The sequence below is a fragment of the Rosa rugosa genome, chromosome 6 (genome assembly GCF_958449725.1).
Source record: "Rosa rugosa chromosome 6, drRosRugo1.1, whole genome shotgun sequence".
Taxonomy (NCBI): Eukaryota; Viridiplantae; Streptophyta; class Magnoliopsida; order Rosales; family Rosaceae; genus Rosa; species Rosa rugosa.
The window spans coordinates 36,546,815-36,571,836 of record NC_084825.1 but is presented as its reverse complement, the minus strand read 5'-3'; the positions used below and the strand labels follow the sequence as shown (position 1 = coordinate 36,571,836).

Here is a 25,022-nt window from a genome sequence, read left to right as displayed (position 1 = left end):
TGGTCTAATCCAAATATTCTTGGAAATTGATTTCTTGGTAGCATAGCTCAGAAATCTTATTATTTTAGTTTTCGTGGAAGTTTAAACTCCGAAATTGATATATCTTCTCTTCCTATTTTTCAGGATGTCGAATGAACCTAGACTCGACTTTCCAATGCTTGACTCAACAGGCTCGGAATACCATGGCTGGGTAACCGACGTTGAGAACCATCTCACTGCGAGTGGGATCGATATTGCCCATAATCCAGGCACCTGACCAGGGCCTTGTGTTCCAACGAACACCCACAAAGCATGCTCAAGCACTTATCTTGATGCGACGCCACATGGATAAATCTCTCAGATTAGAGTACATGTCGATCAAGGATGCAAGAGACCTATGGGTAGCGCTAGAAGAGCGCTTTGGCAATATCCACAACGATGTGGATCAATTGAGCATTGGTTCAAGCAATGCCATGCAAGTACCCAACTAGCTGCAAGCTACAAGGAGTATAGGCAATTGAGAGAGCAAGAAACCAATCTTGCTGAAGATGAAGATATCAATCTTGCTGAAGATGAAGATGGTGAAGATATCACTCTCACCACTAAGGACTTAAAAGCTGCAGATAAAGAGCACGAGGATGCCGCAGACTTTGATTAGAATAGTCCTTTCTATTTTCCAAGAATGGCAAATGTGCCTTAATCAAATGACAATTGTATTAAAACTTTTTCTCATGTGGCGCATCCAATGTAGTATGATGTCTAGGAAAGTAATTGAGATCGGGGTACTTAAGCGAGCCTCGCTCCACCAACATCTCTCTACTTTCCTGGTCATATTTCATTGGAGTTACCAAACGGATTGAGTAACTACAATTTGTCTAAAGTTTGATTTTATTATGGAATAGACTTTGGAAAACTTTGATGTAATCATTGGCTATTTTCCTTATTAATAAAGTGTCGCATTATTATTCAATGTCATGGACATGTGTTAAATTCCGAACTTTATATAAAGAGCCAATAGTTTTCATGTGAAAACACATTGAGAGAATGGACAAGAGTTCCTTTGCATCACCTCTAATGACTACGGACATAAAACGAGTATTAGAGAAACTTATGTGTCGCTCTAGTGGGTTGCATGCAACCACTATTCAAGTCATTGAATCAAACCATGTCATAAGAGATGACTTATGGGATTCTGACACATATAGGCTTTGGCAAGAACGTTTGAGATATCCAGGTTGTGATATGATGCTCCGTATATTAAAGACTTCACACGGACATCCATTCTTCACAACGAAAAGAAGTACGAACCAAAGATTGGTCCAAAGAGTTACTTCTAAAAGATATCATTCGTTTTGCAAAGCTTGCTATTTAGCAAAAATAGGATTGAGACCATCCTATGCAAAGGACACTAAAGAAAATATGCCATTCTTGCAAAGAATCCAAGGTGATATTTGTGGACCTATCACTAGGCCAAAAACGTTAACACACAACACTTTTTGCACAACGAAAAAAAAAAATGTGTTGTGTGATGAAGAAAAGTGAATCACACAACATTTTTAGTAAACTTACGTTGTATAAGGTGGTTAAAATTCTGAAGTTTTTGTTTAGAAGGTCATTGCACAACGGTTATAAGAATAATCTGTTGTGTGAATCAAAAAAAAAAAATGCGGCAGATTTCCCTCATAGATGGACTCAAATTTGGCTCCAAATTCTACCCTAGATGCCACTAAATTGTACAACAGTTTAGTTACTTGTGTTGTAGGAGTATACTTGCAAATCATCATACAATGGTTTTTAATGTGCCGTTGTGCAAGTGAGTGGCAAAATTTGGAGAAGTCTCCAAAATGGCATTCATTCTTCCCCCAAATTAAACGAGCAAATTTGGCTTCAATGGTTTGTCATGCTTGCAAGTTCCTACAACATAATAACTATTTCTGTTGTGTGATTGAGAAATGCCTAGCCTCAGCGCCAAAACTGAAATTTTGATTGCACAAGCGGGAAATTTCCATCTTTGTTCCCTCAGCTTTGCTTTGTCTGAGTAATTAAAAAAAAAAAATTAATGCATGGTGCCTTATACAACTCGAGGGCACCATTACACACACTTAACCATATTAGCCATTTTTCAAGTCTGAGAGCAAAACCCCGAGCCTTTCTTCAGTTCGAGCAAAATCCCGAGCCTTCCATCTCTCACTCCCACTTTGGCCTTAGAGAGTTTCAGCTAAAAAACTTCAACACTTTGTCAAAACAGCCAATTCCTCAACTCGCTTTCTTCGAGCAGCTCTCTTCTCAACATCATCAAAAACCATCGATCTTTCTTCTTCTCTTAAAGAATCGAACCCATTATTCTTCTCGAAACCCATCTTCTTCTTAAAACCCATCTTTTGAAAACACTCGATTAGGGTTCGATATACTCAATTAGGGTTTTCAATTTGGGGATTTGAAGGAGGAGGGAGCGGGGTGGTTTCTCGGGTTTCTTCAATCATTGAAACCCTAACTCGCTCTCTCCAACTCATTCGCGACCCCTCATACTCCACCGTACTCTGAAGCTTGTCTCTGACCTGGTGTCGCGACATCCCACCTCTCTGGCCTCGCCTTCGCCTTCGCCTTCGCCTTCGCCTTCGCCTTCGCCTTCGCCTTCGCCTTCGCCTTCGCCTTCGTTCACTCCAATTCAGTGAGTGACCTTTCAGAGATAGATTCAGACTCTCCACTATTTCTATCGCCAAAGCCGAAGGTACTACAATCTTGGCAAACTCACTAATTAATCGACTTTGATTTCATTTCTAGTTTCTCAGATTTCAATTCTTGTTCTCTGAGCAGAGAAGAGAAGCAGCTTTTTTGGGCTATGGAGCCTCGCGTAGGGGGACGATTCCGAGTCAGCCGGAAGAACAGTAGTGGATCCTTTGGAGAGATCTACTTAGGTGCGTTGCTCACTTCTTCTTTTTGCTTTCTTGCTTTTCGTTATTGCTAACTCGTTTTTGCCGTTTTATGGTAGAAGAATCTGAGGGAGGGAAAGGCGATAGAGGCTGCTAGGTCGTTGGGATCAAGAGAACAGAAAGAGAGGTTGGTGCGGGTTTTGTTTCGATACGTAGTGGGTTGTTGTTTGTGTGGATTTTGAAAGGTTTAACATCGACGGAAGGTATTGTATATGGTATTCTGTAATGGATTGGTGGATCTTTTGGTTTTCGTTGGATTTTTTGTTGTGGTTGGCTTTGAATTGATAAGGGCTTTGATGGTTTAGCCTTTAGGGTATTGTTTGTTCTTGAGTTTGGGATTTCGGTTATTGATTAGAAGAGTAAGAGGTTCAGGGTGAAGTTTTGATTTTGGGTGATCTCAAAGTTTTGGCTTTCAGTTAATATATGGGTTTCGATTTTTTGAATCTTTTCTTTGTTACGGAATATTGATAGTTATTTTGTTTTGATTATGTAGGTTCTATGCGAAAAAGTACCTGGATTGTTTTTCTACCACTGTGTTCCTGTTTTTGTTCTTTGATATTGGTTCGTTGTTCTGTATTCATTCAGGTATGGAATCTTTGTATTATTACTGATGTTTGTTATTAGCATTGGTTTAAATTAATTACAATTCTAAGGAGTGAGTATATTTAGGGGATGATTTGTTATCAATGTATACAGTACGTAACCAACCATGCGTCATTTGGGATGTACTGATGATAATGATTGGATGCCATGAGAAAGTCTGCACTTGCATTTAGATTATGGTTTAGATGTGTTTATTATATGACATCTGGGTGGTAGGCAAGAAACAGATATATGAGGAAAAAATAACCACTATAATTTAGAAGTTAAGGCTTAATGTAATGTGTTTTTAATAAGATAGAAATTTAACTAAAGTTTTCTTTGGCCTTTGCTTATTTTGTCATGAACGATACCTCTAAATTGAGGAAAGTAGGAGCAATGGTTGTGTTCAGCACTTGCAGGGTTTAGTTTTTGTTTACTCATGTTCATATATTCGGTTTGGAATGAAGTATTTTTCTAACTTTCTTTGTTTTTCTGGTGGGTTTTGGGTCTTGCCGAGATGGTTATGTATGTAATAGAACTTGGTAGCTGCAAGTGTGTTTGGGTAGTATTAGAGATATACTGATTTGATAATGAGGTTTTTGTACTGGTGTTAATCTCACTGCCACCCCCCTTATCATATCCATCACAGAAAGTAGTTTCTGCGAGGGAGAAGGAGAGCCCCTTTGAGTGAGAGATCGAGAGAGAGAGAGAGATTTTCATATATTGTTGTTTTTCACCATGAATTGATAAAGCTGTGGCCTACCCTCATGTCAGCACAGTACAAGTAATCAATAATGGAATGGAACCAATTTAATACCCACGCACCAAACTATCTTTCATTCCCCCCCCCCCCCCCCCCTTCTCTGCCAAAAATTCTCAATACTTTATGCAAATTTCTCTGTGAGATTCGCTGATGATCAAAATCTCTGTCCTTAATTTTTTCATGTCATGGTGTACTAAAAGCAAGAAAAAGCCTGTTAAAAAAGCTTACAGAGAAAGCATGCATGGTGATCTGCATTTTCTTCTTGGGTTTCTGCGACTCATTTAGTGTCTTAATTATTCATTTCCTCTTTGTTTCTTTCAAGCTAGGTAGACAACTGGTGCTATAAATTAAATTTTAACACTTTCAGATTCAATCTTTTTCTGGTTGCACTTCACATTATTATATTATTCATCTTCAATCTGATTTTCAAGTTAGGTTTGGCAGTTTTATGATTGACACTATGCCAAAAAGTTAATCATACGACACACATCAGACGATAGAAGCCTAATTTTCTGTCGTCTCAATTTTTCAGACGACATAAAAATGTAACTATGTTGTCTGAATACTCACTGAAACACACTTTTTTCATTTTGAATAAGAGGGTGGCATTCAGACAACATATTAACGTTGTGTAATAACCTAGTTTTTTTTAATCAAACAATTTGGTGGCAAACACCGGTTCCGTGATTTAAGGTTAGTGGACAATTGCATAATTTGAAGGCCGGTGCTTTAACATGATTATGCATGAGTGGAAGAACGAATCAATTAAGCTAAGAAACGAATTCTCTCTCTCTCACGTCCGAAACCACCCAAAACAGAGCAAAACTTCTCCAAACTCTCTCTCACTCCACCGGCCACCAATCAAGACCAGAACACTTCCTATAGCTTCGCCTCGACCTTGCGCAGCTGCAGGTGGCAGCCTTGAACCACGACACGGCCACCAGCGGCGGCGGGAAGCTCCGCCCGGTTTGAGCTCGTTTTGGTTCCAAGCTTGATATCTCAAGCTACCGGCCAAAAATCCTCACCAAACTTCACCCACGAGCTCGCCTCAACGTCCTGAAGCTCCCAGAAGTGGCCTTGCACGGCGGCGCTACTCGTGGTGGCGGCTGGAAGCCAGACCCGATCAAATCGAAAACCGAAGCTTCGATCGGTATATCTCGAGCTGTAGTGCATCGTTTTGATTGATTCTTTTTCCAGTGGGTTCCCCTTGATGTTGTTAACAACTCTCTAGAAGGCATCGAGGCCTGAAATTGAAGTTTTTACGTCGATCGGAGCCCTCGCCGGATTCTGCAAAATTCTGCAAATTTTCCGACCACCGAAGCTTTCGATCGGTATATCTCGAGCTACAGACCATATTTTTCTGTGATTCTTGAACCAATGCGTTCGTCTTGAGTTTCTTAACAACTCTCTAGAAGGAATCGAAGCCTGAAATTGAAGTTTTGACGTCGAAATCAAGCCTTGCCGGATTCTGCAAATTTCGCCGGATTCTGGAAATTTTCCGGCCACCTCGACTGTTCTAGGTAATTTCCGACCACTTCCTTTCGTTTTCAGACTTCATGCTAGTTATGAAAGTGGATCAACTCGTCATTTTGAACAAGTTTGTAGTTGACGACTTTTGCATCGGAGGTGGTTGACCGCCGCGTTGACCGCCGTTGACCGCCCACTGACCGCCGCTTGTGGCGGCGTATTCGACCATATTTTGAGTTTTTATTATCTAGGTGATGATCTACGCATCCTTACGAGCGTTTTGATATATAACATGGTCATGTTAGAAAAAGTTGATAAATAGTGGATTTACGTTTTTACGTTACTATTTACGGTTTTTACGTTTTATCTTCGGTTTACGATCTGTGAAGATCAGACCATCGGTTTTACTTCAAATTTTAGTATGTTGATCGTATGACTGTCCCGATGACTTTGTGAGGTCACGGGCGAAGATCCGACCGTTGGATCTTCGTATAATTGAGAAATAGTTATTCGGAAGGCGATTCGTGAGAATCCGACCGTCGGATTTTCATATAATTTTGTGGAGATGTTAGTAAGGGCGATTCAGGAAGATCTGACCGTTGGATCTTCGTGATAATTTTGGAGGATGATCCTAAGGGCGATCCGTGAGGATCCGACCGTTGGATCATCATTAAATTCAGATCCGACCGTTGGATCATCGTTTAATTTGAATCCGACCGTTGGATCATCATTATATTCAGATCTGACCGTTGGATCGTCGTTTAATTACATTTTTGAGTTGTTGGCTAAGTTAAGATCATTATTGGATTAGGTTATTGACGGTTTGAGTTGGTGGACGATTGTGGATCGTATTTTGAGCTGAATTGAAGACGCAGCGGGATTATCGAGGTGAGTAAACCTCACGTGGTTCATATTACGAACCGAATAAATTTAATTACCTTATTTTGTCGTAATTGCGTGAAAATATTTATGGAATAAATATTTGTTTTAAAATCATATGGACTTGATCAATTACGGTCCATAGGTAAGTAAAATGATTTTAATTATACAAAATGAATTTCACGATTTTCTTGTGTGAACTATAGTTGGTATTAGTGATTATCCCTGAGCGGATAATTACGTATATATATATTTACGTGATTATATGTGAATGGCGTGACATTGAAGAGTGTGAAATTGAGATGATTAAATTATTATAAATTGACATGTGACTTACCATATTTATATGTGATGAACATGATTGATGAGTTCTTGTTAATATTCATGATTTACATTGGAGGATGTATAGAGTCAGAGAATGTAGGGTTCTGAGGATGAGGTGTCCGAAGTTCGACGGTTAAGGATAACCGGAGTGTTTGTGTACTGAGGACGGGGATGTCCAAGGTGCGACGGTTTATTATTAACCGAAGTTGTGTGCTGAGGACGGGGATGTCCAAAGCGCGACGGTTTATTATTAACCGAAGTATATGGTGCTGAGGACGGGGATGTCCAAAGCGCGACGGTTATAGTGTTAACCGAAGTATTTTTGCCGTTGCTTGACCCTAGGCCAAGGTGTCAGAGGTAACGAGGCAGTTAGAGCTCTAACGTGTTATGGGATGGGACCCAAGTGGTGATAGTGTTGTGAGATAGGACCAAAGTGGTGATATTGAATGGGTTTGACGTTTGCGTCGTGGATGTTGAGATTGTTGGTTGTGTTGTTGAGTTATAAGAATTGTAATTTAAAATCAACAGTTCTTTCTTGTTTACTCATACTGGCTGTAAAAAGCTTACCGGGTTTTGTGTTGTTGCAACTCCCGGTACACTATTCAAATTGTGTAGCGGGAAATCCTACAGGTCAGGAGAACCAGGACGGTGATCGGGCTGCTTAGAGTAGTGTTATGTGAATTACAGCATTATATTGTGAGGTTTGTTATGCTCATTTAGAGCTTTGCAATTTTACTTTGTAAGAGTGAATTGTAATAATTAACTCGAGGTTTTCGAGTTTTTGTGTTGAGTGGCGAGTGGTATGTTTGTTTGTGAGAAAAAAATTCAGAACGTTATTTGTATTAATTGTTTATTCATGTTTCGGATTTGAATTGGTTATTCAAAATTCGGGGCGTGACAGTTTGGTATCAGAGCGTAAGGTACATATTTGGTGACGTGTCAATACCTTCCGAGTGATGGCCCGTCTGCAGCGGATCCCCATCGTGCGCTCTTCGGTATTGGCTAAGTCATTGGGTATGTGTGAGTGTTGGAAGTTGTTTAGGCCGCTAAGTCGTTTTAGGAACGTTAACACCTTCCCTGTAGTATTGACTTGGTTAATATGGACTTGTATTTGACTTATACTGTGTTTTAAGTGTTATACGTGTATTAGCCAAGCATACTATATTTCTTAGGTGTTGAATATTCGAAGGAGTAGTACTTAGAACTACAGAGTTGTCTTGTAGGTTCGTATTTGAATAAGTTCAGTTACCGCGAGTTATAATCTTTAAGGGATGGAAACCTTCGGATTTAACTCTATTGAGTTAGGGTGATTGTTTTATGGAAGTGAGGTTCTTTTGGATGTTGAGGTGTTTGGTTGAAGGCATGATGTTGGCCTATGCACGTACCTAGTGTGGATACGAGTATGAATTGATGGAATTTTTGCCTTATTAGGTTGGATATACAGATGTTTTTGATTTGATTCTTGACTCATGTGGAGTGGTGGGTAGTATTGCGGTTTGGGAATGAATTATTGTGGTTAATTCTTCCATGTGTTTGTAAGTTGATGAGCAGGGTTTAAGTTGTGAGAAAGGAGTTTGATCTCGTGTTTGAGTGATTGAGACGAACGACTATATATTTGAGGTTGTTTTGTGTTTTAAGTTTATGTAGACGGGACACTTAAAGTTTTGAAATAGAGTTTGATTTTTAGTTGATAGATAATGGGGAGAATTAGAATCAACTCTTTGTTAATGATCTTGGACGAGAGTGTGTTTCTATGGTTATGGATTTTAGGTGAAATGGTTAAATACAATTTTGGGTATTGATGATAGTGACATGATTGGGTATCCATAGTGGTTCAAGTGAATTACTATGCGGTATGGAGTTGATTCGACGTATGAATCGTGAAATCTTAGGGTTGAATTATGGTAAGTTTGATGGAGCATGTTTTAGAGGGAATGGTTGAGATTTTATAAGACTAGCACGAGTAACTCTAAGGATGTGAGTTTTCCTAGTTAACTCAGGAAGTGTTTAGCTTTATTAATCCCTAATTCTAGCGACGAAATTATTGTGTTTGGTTTGACTCAGAGGATACTAGCTTGACCTCTGTGCAACTTAATTGATTGTTTGTGATAAATCATTATGAAAGATGTGTGCAGTAGAGTTGTTTATGGTTTTGAAAACAGTATTGGGTGACCAAGGTTCGATCCTTGGTGTTGTTGTTGGTTAAACAAACAGGAAAGAAAACATGCACACCATCTTATTGAGTTTATATTACAAAAAAAAAAGAAAAAAAAAGAAAAAAAAAAGCGAGGACTATGCTATACTAAGCCTAGTCAGCAGCTCCGGATGGGTTGAGGCTGAGCTCAAGAGAAACGTTTGAGCCACTGTGGTAACCGCCTGAGCCACCAGAATAGTAACCAAAAGCGCTACCTTCCTCGGAAGTAGCCTTCAGGTTACCAAAGACGTCCTCGCCGTGCACGGGGAACAGAGGAAGAGTTTGAACCTCCTGGTGATCTCCTCCTCGTTGTTGCAGGGATGTTTGTCCTCCTGTTGTGCCAAAAGAGTTGTACTAGTATTAGTGTTGAAGTGTGAGGAAGAATATGAAACAGAATTTAAATCAAGAAATCCTTCATTACCAGTAGAATAGGTGGAACCAAAGTTGAGATCAATGGATCTACCATCATCAGTAGAACTAGTGGACCCAAAATTGATGTCAATGGATCCACCAGCTGGCCCAAAATTGATGTCGATGGATCCACCAGCACCAGTAGAACCAGTGGACCCAAAATTGAGATCAATGGATCTACCAGTACCAAGAGAACTAGTTCTCATGGGCACTGGAGCAGCCTGATTACACCTATTCATCTGCTTCTCTCGAGCCCTGACGTTCTGGAACCAAAAGTAAATGTTCTTACCCTCAACATGCCCATACTGGTTCAGCTGGAGACAGATCTCGTGAATCTGCTCTGTAGTTGGGCACTTAAATCCCTTGACATAGTAAAGATCCTTGAGGATTCTTATTTGTTCTGGAGTAGGAATCCACCTGGTACGGCTTCGCCAGAAATCCATGTTGGCACTACTTCCAGCTGCTTGGGTGTTTCCTCCCTCCTCTGTTGGTTGCTGTTGTTGTGGTTCCATTTGTTGCGGGGTTTGGAGCTCCATTAGTTGCAGAGTTCGTGGCTCTTGGGTCATGGGGTGAGAGGATGTGGAAATCGAGGAATACATGGTTTAGTGTTTGAGGGAGATTTTGTTAGAAGGATTGGAGTTGTTGAACTGGTGATTGGAGATCTGAGATTCTCAGAGGAAAGATGAGATCGAATCTTCAAATGGAAGAAAAGATCTGAGAAAGAAGGATTGAAGATTTGGAGGAAAATATTGAAGATCTGAAAGTTCAGAGGAAAGATGGGATTGAATCAACTAGATGGGAGAGAAGATCAGAAGAGAAGGATTGAAATTGATGAAGAAAGGATTTGAGAAGAGAAAGGCTGAAGAGTTGAGAGAGAAAGACTTGAGCTCGGAAGAAAAATTTCTTTTCTTTTGGAGTGAACAGTTTTTCTCCAGAATGCACCTATTTATAGAACAAGGTGAGCAGATCTCCACCGTTGGATGAACGATCTCAGAATTTGAATCCACGCGTTGGATTAAAGTCGCCCCGAAACCCGGAAAAGCTGTTGGCGCGTGTTGAGCGTGTAAGGGGACAGGCCGAACCTCGAGACGCTGTGGCAGACAGCTTTAGCCGAAAGTGATTTGCTTTCCGTAAATCACGGAAGAGACGTGTCGTGGCACGTGGAGTGTACCGACAGTTTGTTGTTATTCTATCGCTTATGATAGAATAAATAAAAGAAGTTGCATGGATAGTAACGAGAGCAGCTGGTGCTCTAGTGGTTGAAGAGCAAGGCTCATGTACAAGAGGTCAGAGGTTCGAACCTTGCCTCTCGTTTATTTTTATTATGTTCGCTTATGACATAATAAGTAAAACATTTGTACACATTATATTAAGCACAGCTTGTGCTCCAGTGGTTGGTGGGCAAAGCCCTTGTGCAGCAGGTTAAGGTTTCGAACCTTGCCTCCCCCGTTATTTTATTTATGTCACTTATGACATAATAAATATAACACGTGAGCATATATTAATGAAGGCAGCTCTTGCTTCAGTGGTTGGGAGCAAAACCTTCGTGTTTGAGGTCGGGAGTTCGAACCTTACCTCTTACAAATATTTTTGGATCTCGTATATGCTTGATATACGGACGTATATACGGTATGTACGGTATACATACGTATATACGGTCTGTACGGTATGTATACTTATATACAGTTGTACAGTATGCATACGTATATACGGTCTGTACGGTATGCATACGAATATACAGTTGTACGGTATGCATACGTATATACGATCTGTACGGTATGCATACGTATATACGGTATGTACAATTTCATACCGTAGCCGAGCTGGAAGTTGGTGGGCCGATTGGTAGGCCCAAATAGTAAGCCCAAATAGTAAGCCCAAATGGTAGGCCCAAATGGTAAGCCCAATTGTTCGGCCCGAATGGTAGGCCCAAATGTTAAACCCAAATTGGTTCGAGCCGGTTCTAAATGTGGATGGTTCGGTTTCTTCGGCCCAATTGGCCAGCCCTAATGCTTAGCCCAAGGATTGAGCAAGCCCAAGTCATCATCACTGGGTGACATGTTTTATTGGCGTGCTTTTGAGAATGATTTGTTTTGAGTGATGCTAATTGAGAAGCGAAACGCTTTGTGGGAGTGTTTACTGTGCTTGTATGCCAGTACAGGATGACGATCTGTGTGAAAACTGCTATATGTGCAATGCCACGTGGTGATTTGAGTGTGGGTTGCTTGAGGCAATTGTTGTGTTGTAATTTTGAGAAATGATGCGGTGAAGGAATGTCATGTTGATGACTTAAGTGGGGATGAGGATTTCATTTGTGAATTCTCGTTGTGTGAGTTTACGTTTGTGATGAAAGGATTTAGTGGCCATAGGAATGTATTTTTATACAAAGGGCTGTGGTTTTGTAGATTACTACAGTTTTGGGAAAGATGGAGATTCGATGGTTAGGTTAACTGTAATCGAGAGCAATTAACTTGCGCTTAAATTTCGGGACGAAATTTCTTTAAGGAGGGTAGATTGTAATAACCTAGTTTTTTTTAATCAAACAATTTGGTGGCAAACACCGGTTCCGTGATTTAAGGTTAGTGGACAATTGCATAATTTGAAGGCCGGTGCTTTAACATGATTATGCATGAGTGGAAGAACGAATCAATTAAGCTAAGAAACGAATTCTCTCTCTCTCACGTCCGAAACCACCCAAAACAGAGCAAAACTTCTCCAAACTCTCTCTCACTCCACCGGCCACCAATCAAGACCAGAACACTTCCTATAGCTTCGCCTCGACCTTGCGCAGCTGCAGGTGGCAGCCTTGAACCACGACACGGCCACCAGCGGCGGCGGGAAGCTCCGCCCGGTTTGAGCTCGTTTTGGTTCCAAGCTTGATATCTCAAGCTACCGGCCAAAAATCCTCACCAAACTTCACCCACGAGCTCGCCTCAACGTCCTGAAGCTCCCAGAAGTGGCCTTGCACGGCGGCGCTACTCGTGGTGGCGGCTGGAAGCCAGACCCGATCAAATCGAAAACCGAAGCTTCGATCGGTATATCTCGAGCTGTAGTGCATCGTTTTGATTGATTCTTTTTCCAGTGGGTTCCCCTTGATGTTGTTAACAACTCTCTAGAAGGCATCGAGGCCTGAAATTGAAGTTTTTACGTCGATCGGAGCCCTCGCCGGATTCTGCAAAATTCTGCAAATTTTCCGACCACCGAAGCTTTCGATCGGTATATCTCGAGCTACAGACCATATTTTTCTGTGATTCTTGAACCAATGCGTTCGTCTTGAGTTTCTTAACAACTCTCTAGAAGGAATCGAAGCCTGAAATTGAAGTTTTGACGTCGAAATCAAGCCTTGCCGGATTCTGCAAATTTCGCCGGATTCTGGAAATTTTCCGGCCACCTCGACTGTTCTAGGTAATTTCCGACCACTTCCTTTCGTTTTCAGACTTCATGCTAGTTATGAAAGTGGATCAACTCGTCATTTTGAACAAGTTTGTAGTTGACGACTTTTGCATCGGAGGTGGTTGACCGCCGCGTTGACCGCCGTTGACCGCCCACTGACCGCCGCTTGTGGCGGCGTATTCGACCATATTTTGAGTTTTTATTATCTAGGTGATGATCTACGCATCCTTACGAGCGTTTTGATATATAACATGGTCATGTTAGAAAAAGTTGATAAATAGTGGATTTACGTTTTTACGTTACTATTTACGGTTTTTACGTTTTATCTTCGGTTTACGATCTGTGAAGATCAGACCATCGGTTTTACTTCAAATTTTAGTATGTTGATCGTATGACTGTCCCGATGACTTTGTGAGGTCACGGGCGAAGATCCGACCGTTGGATCTTCGTATAATTGAGAAATAGTTATTCGGAAGGCGATTCGTGAGAATCCGACCGTCGGATTTTCATATAATTTTGTGGAGATGTTAGTAAGGGCGATTCAGGAAGATCTGACCGTTGGATCTTCGTGATAATTTTGGAGGATGATCCTAAGGGCGATCCGTGAGGATCCGACCGTTGGATCATCATTAAATTCAGATCCGACCGTTGGATCATCGTTTAATTTGAATCCGACCGTTGGATCATCATTATATTCAGATCTGACCGTTGGATCGTCGTTTAATTACATTTTTGAGTTGTTGGCTAAGTTAAGATCATTATTGGATTAGGTTATTGACGGTTTGAGTTGGTGGACGATTGTGGATCGTATTTTGAGCTGAATTGAAGACGCAGCGGGATTATCGAGGTGAGTAAACCTCACGTGGTTCATATTACGAACCGAATAAATTTAATTACCTTATTTTGTCGTAATTGCGTGAAAATATTTATGGAATAAATATTTGTTTTAAAATCATATGGACTTGATCAATTACGGTCCATAGGTAAGTAAAATGATTTTAATTATACAAAATGAATTTCACGATTTTCTTGTGTGAACTATAGTTGGTATTAGTGATTATCCCTGAGCGGATAATTACGTATATATATATTTACGTGATTATATGTGAATGGCGTGACATTGAAGAGTGTGAAATTGAGATGATTAAATTATTATAAATTGACATGTGACTTACCATATTTATATGTGATGAACATGATTGATGAGTTCTTGTTAATATTCATGATTTACATTGGAGGATGTATAGAGTCAGAGAATGTAGGGTTCTGAGGATGAGGTGTCCGAAGTTCGACGGTTAAGGATAACCGGAGTGTTTGTGTACTGAGGACGGGGATGTCCAAGGTGCGACGGTTTATTATTAACCGAAGTTGTGTGCTGAGGACGGGGATGTCCAAAGCGCGACGGTTTATTATTAACCGAAGTATATGGTGCTGAGGACGGGGATGTCCAAAGCGCGACGGTTATAGTGTTAACCGAAGTATTTTTGCCGTTGCTTGACCCTAGGCCAAGGTGTCAGAGGTAACGAGGCAGTTAGAGCTCTAACGTGTTATGGGATGGGACCCAAGTGGTGATAGTGTTGTGAGATAGGACCAAAGTGGTGATATTGAATGGGTTTGACGTTTGCGTCGTGGATGTTGAGATTGTTGGTTGTGTTGTTGAGTTATAAGAATTGTAATTTAAAATCAACAGTTCTTTCTTGTTTACTCATACTGGCTGTAAAAAGCTTACCGGGTTTTGTGTTGTTGCAACTCCCGGTACACTATTCAAATTGTGTAGCGGGAAATCCTACAGGTCAGGAGAACCAGGACGGTGATCGGGCTGCTTAGAGTAGTGTTATGTGAATTACAGCATTATATTGTGAGGTTTGTTATGCTCATTTAGAGCTTTGCAATTTTACTTTGTAAGAGTGAATTGTAATAATTAACTCGAGGTTTTCGAGTTTTTGTGTTGAGTGGCGAGTGGTATGTTTGTTTGTGAGAAAAAAATTCAGAACGTTATTTGTATTAATTGTTTATTCATGTTTCGGATTTGAATTGGTTATTCAAAATTCGGGGCGTGACACGTTGTTAGATCAAGATAGAAAAATACCTATAATTTTCATTCATCTGAAGCTTAAAAGGTAGTCTTATTCAGACCACAAAATTCTGTTGTCTGAATATAAATTGTTGAAATTTTGGAATTCTCCCTCCATGCTCGTTTGACCATTTCCCTCTCAAAATAGTCAAACCCTAGTTGAGTCAAAAGACTAGTAACATTCAAACAACAGATTTAAAGAAAGTGTGTCGTTTGATTAGTTTTTTAATTTCGGTATTTTCTTTTTCCTTTGAAAGCCCCATGTCCTTAAGCTTGATATTTTGTTCATTTGGTCTAAAACTCTCAAGTCTCGAGCAGAGTTTCTCTTTGGGTCACCCACTCACCCCTTCTCCATCACTCTTCTGCTCTAGCTGTTTCTTTCCCTCATCTGATCTATGAACGAGGAACTAGTGTAGCTTTTGGGTACTCAAATCCAAAAGCCCCAATTACATTTTTTGTTCTCTTTACTCGCTAGGTCACCCGTTTGTCCAACCCTAGAATCGTAGAAAACTAGATTAGTTGCAGTAGCCATGGCCATCACTGCCATGGACCCAAAAGCCGTGAAATCGGACTTGGTCCTCATCCTCGACTACGGCTCCCATACACCCACCTCATCACTCGCTGCATCCGATCCCTCTCCGTCTTCTCCCTCACCATCTCCTGCACCAGCCCCCTCAAGGCCATCACCGACCTCAACCCCAGCGTTGTCATCCTCTCCGGCAGTCCCCACTCCGTCCACACCGATGACTCCCCCAGCTTCCCCCCCCGGGTTCACCGAGTGGGCCGAGGCCCACAGCTTCTTCGTCCTCGGAATCTGCTACGGCTTGCAGCTGATTGTGCAGAGGCTTGGCTGGGTGGTTAGGGTTGGGGAGAAGCAGGAGTATGGCAAGATGGAGATTGTGGTGGAGAGCAATTCAGGGATTTTCGGGGTCCAAGAGGGTTGGGGATAGGCAGATGGTGTGGATGAGCCATGGGGATGAGGTGGCTAAGTTGGCCCAGGGGTTCCGGGTGATGGCGCAGAGCCAGCAAGGAGTGGTGGCCGCCATTGAAAGCCCTGAAAGGAGGTTCTATGGGCTGCTGTACCACCCTGAGGTATTATTTCAATGGACTTGTTATCATGTGCTTTCAACATTTTTGTTATGTATGTTGCTGAATTGGACTTTGATGAAACCCGCAATGTTTGGAATGACTTCATATCTAGTAAATATGAATGGTTTTTGGTTCTTTCTAATTTCCCACAGAAAAAGTCATGTAGTAGAAGTCTCTGTTTCTATTTCAAAGTGTGTCACCTTTTGTGTGGTATAATGTGATGGAAAAGAATGTTAGCAGTTGCTTTAATGTTGAATGTTTGTTTCTTTTAAGTTTTCCTTGATTGAAAATTTCAATTGTTATTAGCAATTATAACTGCTTTAGTTTATGAGATTCGTAAATAGGGAATAGGGAAAGAGTGGGTTTTAGGAAGAGAAATGGGTCAGGGGAATATTTTTCTTTCGAGACAATTGTCAAGGACTGGACTCATTTTCCCCTTCTGTAAAGGTCACAAGGTAACAAATTAACTTTGTTTCTCTTTTGTCTTTGCTCTATTTAATTTGTAATTTATCAAATAGATAGTATATAATCGTGGGTCTCAAATTTATAGAAGACCTGTTTTAGGTCTTGTTCTTGAAAAGAACACAAAGACGTATGAAGGGAAAAGGGCGAGGGGTGGCGACGGAGAGAGATAGAGTAAAGAACTAAAGGAGAAATATTAAAGCTCCAGCAACACATCTGGTATATCACAATTTCAGGAATCATGGGTTCTTGTGAGTGCTTCACTGCTTCTTACATTAAGAAAAAGAAAAAAGATTAATTGTTTGTGCATGTATGATACTCATTAACTAAACAACATTTAGTAAGATCTGTAATGTCGTTGATAAGTTCTATGGTCAAGTCCCACAAACTCTTTGTTGTGCTCATTATTGATGCACTGTTTTCTTTTTTCTTAATAAATATGGCTGTTGTGTTTGATCGTTATTTATAGGAATACTAATTGAAGCATGACTTAGAAGTTATAATAATTTTGAATATCTGAACTACCATTTATTTGGCTAGTCTTATATTGAGTCTGTCTTTATTCCAATCTTTCTGCATTTTGGAATAGTAGAAGTACTAGTCTAAGTCTAAGTTTGTTACAAGGCATGAACGAATGATAATGCACATGCTTCTTTAAAATTTGAACGATATGGTAATGCATATGCTTCGTTTGTTTGAATAATTGTTGAAGAACAAGTTTATAATAATGTTGGATATCTGAACTACCATTCAATCGGCAAGAGAATTCATTGTCTGTGACACATTTTACAATTTTTCTATGTTTTGGAATAGTAATAGTACAAGTCTTGCTCTAACTCTATACTGGGCATGAAGGATGATAATGCATATGCTTCTCTAGAATTAGAAACATATATTGAAGTATTGGAGTCCTGGTTGCTGTTGTATCTGATATTTTGCTGGTTTGTTAATTATAGCTTGTGGATATCTTGTGCACCGTTCTGTGCATTCTCTTTTTCAGTGACTTGTTTGCTATAACAAAAATTAGAAACATAAACGAGGGAAAAATATTAAAGGAAATGTGTGGGGAAAATCAGCTTTCTTGCATCTAGTTCTCGGCCTGTTTACTTTTCTCATCATCATCATCAGAAGCATCAAGAGCATTGCCTAAGGACTATTCATTCCTTTGGTTATTTGCAGATAATCTCAAAAATGATAGTTTTGTAATTGCCAGAATGTGTCAACTCCTATAATGTATGTCCTTCCTCTGAGTTGGGATTTCGGGCTTCGATAAACCTAAAGACCTGTAAGTTGAGGAACTCATTACACTATTATCTTAAATTGAGTGAGTGATGCTTGTCCCATCTAGATTAGATTGATAGGAGAAGGTGGATTCCCTCTCCTGTAATCTGCAGATGAAGTGTACACCCTCTCTCTAGTCGAGTTTCCTACCAAAAGAAGTTTGCTGAGCTTGTTGTTAAACTTCCTTTCACAAGTTACTCCAGACACTGCGTTGTAGATTCAATGCCATGCATCCTTGTTAAACTTCTTTTATGTATCCCTTTCAATTATACTTGCTACCTGGTTTGACTATTACATTTTACTTTGAGATTATTTGTTATTATTTTGGAATAGCCTACTCTTGAGCTTATATCTCTAGACTTGCTATGATTGTGTTTGTTTCCTTTTCCTTTAGAAGAACCAGCCATGTTTCACATTTCTATCAACTCGACTGTAAAACTGCAAGTATGCTGCATTATCAAAAGAAGAGTGGGAAGAACAATTCGCAAGTATGCTGCATTATCAAAAGAAGAGTGGGAAGAACAATTCAAGCTATGGCCAACATCTTATCATTCACCAACCCAATAAGCTCCCATTCTTGTATAGTACGTAATGTCCTGCATTTTTTTGCAGATAGTGAGTTCAATCATTGGTGTTAAGGGGTCTTAAGTATTTTCCTTTATAGGATTAGGGTGATGAGGAGGTGAAAGATATCTCAGTAAGGATCAAAAGTCATCATTGATTCTGTTCCTAATCATAAATGACAGAACAGGTTCATTTTATAATTACTACTTACTAAAATGTTGGGTTACACTCCTACAGTTAAATGTATCTATAGCAGGATGTTTCACTACTATGTACTTGAACTGTTGCTCGACAATTTTATATACAGGAAGTTAAGCTAATAGTGACATTGTTTGTTGGTTGAATATTATTTTGGATGTCACAAGGTCCTTTCAGTGCGGCTTTCGCTTCTTTCTTCATCTACCTCATTCAACTTCAGAATTGAAGAATGAGCTGCAAGTAGAAAGAAGGCAAGCCTTTGCTTTTGTTCTTTTCTAGATATATGTTCCCAAACTATAATCAAATCTATTATGTACGAGCTACTGTATATTTGTAAAGTACTTATGGATGTCAATACTTCATTGCTTTCATGTTATCCAAAATAGTAGGCCTTTCTGTGGGCTTTAAACCCTAATTTTTTTAGGTAAATTAAAGAGAAATTAATCCCAAAGTTAACAAGAATATGTAAACCAAAACCATATCCTATATGAGGGCTAGTTCTGCAATCCTCAAATAAGCATATTTTAAATAATTATTGTTACATCATCCCTGACAATTGGTTTCTTTGTCCTCTACCATACAGTAATATTGATGGCATTATTGAATCTGGTGAAGAAGACTTGGTCAGTGCTCAGCTTCATGAAGTATGTTATTCAGTTAGTTAAGTGTCGTGAAAATATGGTACTTGTTGTACTTTCTTTGCGTTATGCTTTTTCTCTATGCCTCCTCACAGAGTTTATTTTCACGCTACACATTCACTCCATTTGTAGGAAGTCATGCTGCAGTTATAGTAGAAATTTTGACAATTATGGCTTGTTGCAGTCTTGGGCTTAGCTTGAATACTAGTAATTTTAGTTTGAAGAAACCCCTTGTAAACTCATTACCAACTGGGGCTTTGGTGGAAGGCTTCCCTATGTTTGGTTCCAAAAGCAACAACATTATTCGAAAGGGAAGGTATGGTGCTTGGACCCCAAATAGACTAAACAGTTAATTTGATTGGAAATTAATCTGTCTTTGTTTTCTTGATTTGAAATCTTATTTGTTTTTCAGTTGAACTAATAGAAGCATTTTGTTTTGTTTTGTTTTTGGGTTCTTCATTTCATGTAAAGTTTCTGGTACCCTGAATTCTAATTATATTGATTGGAGATGCCTTATTTAATTTCAGATTATTCTGTTAATCACTTGATGCTTGTTTCTTCATATGTATTGAGTAGTTTCTGGTCCAAAATCAAGTATTTACAGTCCCACATATTAGAATATAAAACATAAATTACACAGAGCTTGGTATGGTATGAAATTTTGGGCACATCAGGTTATCAAAGTATGGTTATGATGTTAATTTGCTTCTGTATATATGCGACTGCTCTCTTTGACATAAGTTGACAAGTTTTGATCAGAGACTGTGCAAAATGTAACTATATTGTCATGTGTTTTGAGCCCAAGGCCTTGATTATGGCTCAAATTCAAGGTACATAAAACACATTGAGAGCTGATAGACGATATTGGGTCTTAGTGCTCAAAACATTTGTTCTTCATTTGCATATGTAAATATCTGGTTAGATTTCACTGTCATGGAACAACAGTTGCTGCAATTAATGTTTGGTTCTCATTCAAAAATGCATCAAGCATGCCCATGTTTTGTTCTTTTGATGATATCATTAGCCTGATAATTGTTTGGGTTTTGCTTTATACCTTGTAGTTTCAGCATATGCAGTGAAAAATTCTATGCAAACTCTGAAGGCAAGTGATTGGCATCTTGAAGGAGCTAGGAGCATTTAATATATTCTACAGCCAAGCCACGGGAGGAGAAGAAAAAACAAATGCCATGCTCTAGAGTACACTGTAAATTATTTTGCTAGTCAGCTTCAATAGTTAGGTCTCATGGAACAACTAATGACTATTGTAATGATATTGGAGTTTTCAAAATGAATGAGAACATCAAAGAATGGTAAGAGCAAACTTATATGTGTCATCTGAAATACAAGGCAACAACAAACTTGAAAAACAATATGTTGTTGGAACAGCTGATAAACAATATAATAGAATCACAAATAACTATCCTCTAATATTGATTAAGACAACATAAAATTGTCGCTCAAAGGTACATAGAACCACAAATAACTATCCTCTTATATTGGTTAAGACAACAGAAAAATGTAATCTTAACTAAAAAACCACGACAAGTATCTGTTATATTTAATAGACATAGACAACATAATAGTTGGATTATTTGTTGTTTTATACACATTCAGACAACATAAAAACGAATTATAAATGTAGCTACAACAACAAATAACTGATGTTTCTTATCTTTTCAGACTGCAGTTATATGTAATTGAAACATACTTAAGACCACAATTATTTGTAGTTTATAACCATTACAGACAACAAATAAGTTCTCAGCACCTAATACTTTAGTTCATTCATACCACAGAAAGATCATGAATACTGTCTTTGAAATGGCTATTAAACAATAGAAGATAAAGATTGTTGATGTCTGTTTATATAGAAGGTAACACATTTTTGTCGGCTGAAATCTTCATAACACACACCTATACATGTGAGGAATCAATCAGACAACAGAAGACCAAAAACATGTCTGTCGTCTGATTGCACTCAGACAACAGAGTTTATTTTTCGTCTGCTTGGAGAAGAGACGGCAGCGCCTCAGACGTCAGAAAATCATGCAATCAGACGACAGATATACTCTGTCGTCTGATTAACTTTTTGGCATAGTGTGATTTCAGGGTTTCATTGTTGTTTGCTTTTATGGTATATGGTGCAGATTTGTGATTCTATACTTATTGGATTTGGTTAATTTGTGATTGAGAATTATGTAGTATATTACTGTGTACTGGTTTATTTCTGGTCTGATTCATTCAATTTTGACTTGAGATGGCTTGTTTTCAAGATTCTGTCAGTGTTTTGCTTCAAAAGGCAGCTATTTTGTCTAAAGGTTATTCACTTATTCATGCCATCTTTTGTAAGTATTCTAAATTTCCTACTATGTTATTTATTTGTTCATGTTAAAATTCACTTTTCATATTATTTATTTGCAGATTGAAGGTGGTAATGGACCCAACTCTGTATGCTTAACGATATGGTAGATTGAAGGTAGTAGTGGCCTTCAAATCTGGGTTCTTCTGTAATATATTCTACTATAAATGGATTCTAAGGGAGCTACTATTAAATTTGGATTTTAATATTTTTAAAAGATTGGGAATTCGAATAAGTGGATTTTGATTCTCTCTCATAGCTTTAATGTCCCAAAGCTGTGTAGTGCTTCTATTAGATTAAAGCTTCACACACTTTGGTGAGTTGTGCTTGGCAAGTTTGTGTCTTTATTGGTCTCTTGCTCAATTATACCATATGGGTTTTTATTTCTAGGCTTGGTTTTGGCTGATTCTTCTCAGTCTGGAACTGTGTTTCTTTTATTCAAATTGCAACTGTATGATATGGTTGTATAGCTCTGTAGATTTGATGAATGGGGTCTTGGGTCTTGTGGGGTTGACATGGAGACTGGCTTTTGGGTTATCTCTCCATTAATTTCTGATAAAAAAATTATGATATTTTCTTCTTTTTGATTCTTCTTCTTTTCTTTTGGGTAGCAGGTTGGGAAGTGAAAAGTGAAATTAGAAAGAATGAGAGTAAGAACATAGGGAAGCTTGTTACCATGTCGATCTATGTCGGGCTACTTTCATCAACTTCCACCTATGGTCTCCATGAAACTGGTAATTCCTTCTTTTCAATTTTTTCTGTTATCATGGTGATACTTTTGTAATTTGTACACTTATACATTAGTCATTAAATTCTTGTACCATTTTATTAGAGTAAGCATCTGAAAAAGGAGTGAAGCATTGGAGAAGATTATGGTAACCTAGTTGATCAAGTATTTCTTGTTTCATTCACTTGGTTATCATCATAAGCTGATATTTATATACTTCTTTTCAATCTATCCCAACTCCCCATCTACAAAGGGCGCTGAAATTTGTTCTGTTTCTAGCTGTTTAGATAAAAAGTCTGATGCAAAATTTGTAAAAAGTTATTGTTACCAAAAATGCTTTGGTACTTAGCTATACGGTGAAATGCTTGTTAAATTGACTGTGATGTTGTAGTCTGAGCTGGTTGGAGTGAAGGGCAATGCCTACAGGTCAGTTTTTGGCTCTGCGATATCCAAATGGTGTGCATAGTATTAGCTCTGTGCCTTAAACTAGTGTATCGTTTTGGAACTTTTTGTCTCTCTTTAATTAAGTGATATTTTTTTTGTAGGAACCTGATGCAATGTAACTTCTTTAATTAAGGCATAAAAAATTTGGCAGTCAACATGTACGTCTTTCTCTTTAATTAAGTCATAATTGTACGTTTATCATAATTATACTAAATGTCTATTGTTGTTCTAGTTTTGTTTTCATCTGAAGGTATCCCCTGTTTTATTAGAAAAGTGTCTTCTTGTTGTTCTGCTAGTCATGTAATTACAGGGTAAAAATTGGGCATGGGGATGCTGAAGGCGATTCCATATAACTGATTATATAGAAGGGGTACCCCATGTCCCCCAATATAAGTTTGTCTTTGTTATAGCTCTGCTTCTCTTTTTGGGTATTGCTGCTATAGGCTTGATCATTCAATTCAGTGTTAGAACATGTGCTTTCAGATTTTGTAATATTAGATGAAGACGTGTTAGAACATGCTTTCTGATTTAGTAATATTAGATGAAGCTCAGGTGCTAGTGCATGTTTGAGTTAGCTTACTAAAAGTACTCTTCTTACATGTTTTGCAGATAGCATTGGAGGGCAGTTATAAGGAAGAATTTGTTCAAGGAATTTGACAACCATCAATGAAGACTTCATAAGAGACATGTTTTGGAACAACATGTGTATCAGCTTGGCCCCTATGAATGGGCAAAGTATGTCGTGAAGGCGTATGTATAGGAGCTAAAGGAAAGCGTAAGAGGAAGTAGGTTGTTGCTGAAGGAAAGCATCATTTTTGTGCTTCTCTGCTGGTACAATATTCATGCACTGTGTGGCATGTTTTGTAACAAATAGTTTGTATTTGTATCAGCTTTTGATGTCCCAAGTAGATGGGCATGTATTTGAATGCTTTTCTTCTTTCAATGTTGGCTTGGATGATTGGGAAATCCTCCCTTTTAAAGTTTGAATGCTTTTCTTCAAATAGTATGAGTTGGATTACTCATTTCATAGATTCCAGTGTATTTTCTTTACAATTGGTCACTGTTCATTAGGTAAAATGGAGCATTATTATCAATGCACAAAATCCAGAAAAGACGATTATCACACAACAGAATTTCTAATGTTAATAATGTTGTCTGAAGTAACAATTTGGATGTTCACACAATGAATCCTTATATAATATGCAACGGTTCTAACAAACATACGTTGTCTTATTTACAATCACACAACTGTAATAACTAGAATACGTTATCTAAAACTAACACACAACAATAAAATTTTCAAAAGTGAAGTGTGAGGATAACTCATACAACAAAGAAAATAAAATGCTGTTGTCTGATTCGCCTTTCATACAACGGCTCGGAAACAACTTTCGTTGTGTGAATGATGCCAATGACATGTGCAGCATGACTGCGCGGCAACTGTGGTTGCCATCTGCCGAGAGAAAACACAACAGTTTTAACCAAATAAGTGTTGACTGTTTGTGATTCACACAACGGGTTTCCACCGTTGTGCCATTTTTCATCACACAACGCTCCGATACATAACGGAGATCGTCCAAATCACACAACGAATTTAGTCCGTCGTCTGTTAGCTTTTTTGGCCTAGTGTATTCAACCAACTTGCGGACGTTTAAATATCTCATGATGTTGGTTGACACGCAAACACACTAATCACGTGTTGTGCCATTGTCCATCTATAAAAGCTGCTTATGCTATACTCATAGCACATATAATATGACAACGGGCTCACTCCCCGGATCATCCTATTTAGTCATTTGGATTTTGACTATGCTAGTGAGTATACATCGAAGATTTTCGATGGTTATTGCAAAGGGAGTGATGTTAGACATCACATTCCCATATACACACCTAAATGGTCTCGTGGAAATAACTACGATGGTAGTTCAGACATTGGCGATGCGCACCAATCTCTTTATATCCGCTTGGGGTGATGCAATATCGCATACAACTATGCTAATTCCTCTATGACCTACCGCCACTCAATGTATCCCTGCGTTACAGCTAGTGACTGGGTACAAATATTTTGTACTTACGCACATTCGAGTGAGTCATTTATGTGCCAATGTGAGCCATTTATGTGCCAATTGCGCCGCCACAGCGCCTATGGTAGGTCCTTAAAAACAAGTGAGCAACTTAGTTGGAATTGAGACTCTAACAATCATCCGCCACTGCTTAATGCCCTTGCAAAGGCGATCTCTTTCCCGTTTGATTTACGGATG

The 25,022-nt window shown here is 38.9% G+C and overlaps 4 long non-coding RNA genes across 9 annotated transcripts; all 4 read left to right on the top strand.

Moving 5' to 3' along the window:
- Positions 1–2,609: 2,609 nt before the first annotated feature.
- Positions 2,610–23,746, top strand: LOC133715051 (uncharacterized). 5 transcript variants are annotated; one of them, XR_009848920.1, is made up of 7 exons: positions 2,610–2,710; positions 2,797–2,897; positions 2,975–3,115; positions 3,406–3,497; positions 22,205–22,324; positions 22,423–22,919; positions 23,371–23,746. It is a non-coding gene; the product is annotated as an uncharacterized LOC133715051 (long non-coding RNA). The 5 variants fall into 5 exon arrangements; XR_009848921.1 differs by having other exon boundaries at positions 2,797–3,115; positions 22,423–22,743; positions 22,863–22,919; XR_009848922.1 differs by having other exon boundaries at positions 2,797–3,115; positions 22,709–22,919.
- LOC133715052 (uncharacterized) lies at positions 4,948–9,090 on the top strand. Its single transcript, XR_009848924.1, has 3 exons — positions 4,948–5,777; positions 6,536–6,612; positions 7,543–9,090. It is a non-coding gene; the product is annotated as an uncharacterized LOC133715052 (long non-coding RNA).
- On the top strand, positions 11,718–14,935 carry LOC133715053 (uncharacterized). The gene is made up of 3 exons (XR_009848925.1): positions 11,718–12,937; positions 13,696–13,772; positions 14,703–14,935. It is a non-coding gene; the product is annotated as an uncharacterized LOC133715053 (long non-coding RNA).
- LOC133715049 (uncharacterized) lies at positions 15,281–20,540 on the top strand. Of its 2 annotated transcripts, none has more exons than XR_009848918.1 (3): positions 15,281–16,769; positions 17,730–17,835; positions 18,226–20,540. It is a non-coding gene; the product is annotated as an uncharacterized LOC133715049 (long non-coding RNA). The 2 variants fall into 2 exon arrangements; XR_009848917.1 differs by having other exon boundaries at positions 17,730–19,274; positions 19,364–20,540.
- Positions 23,747–25,022: the final 1,276 nt, after the last annotated feature.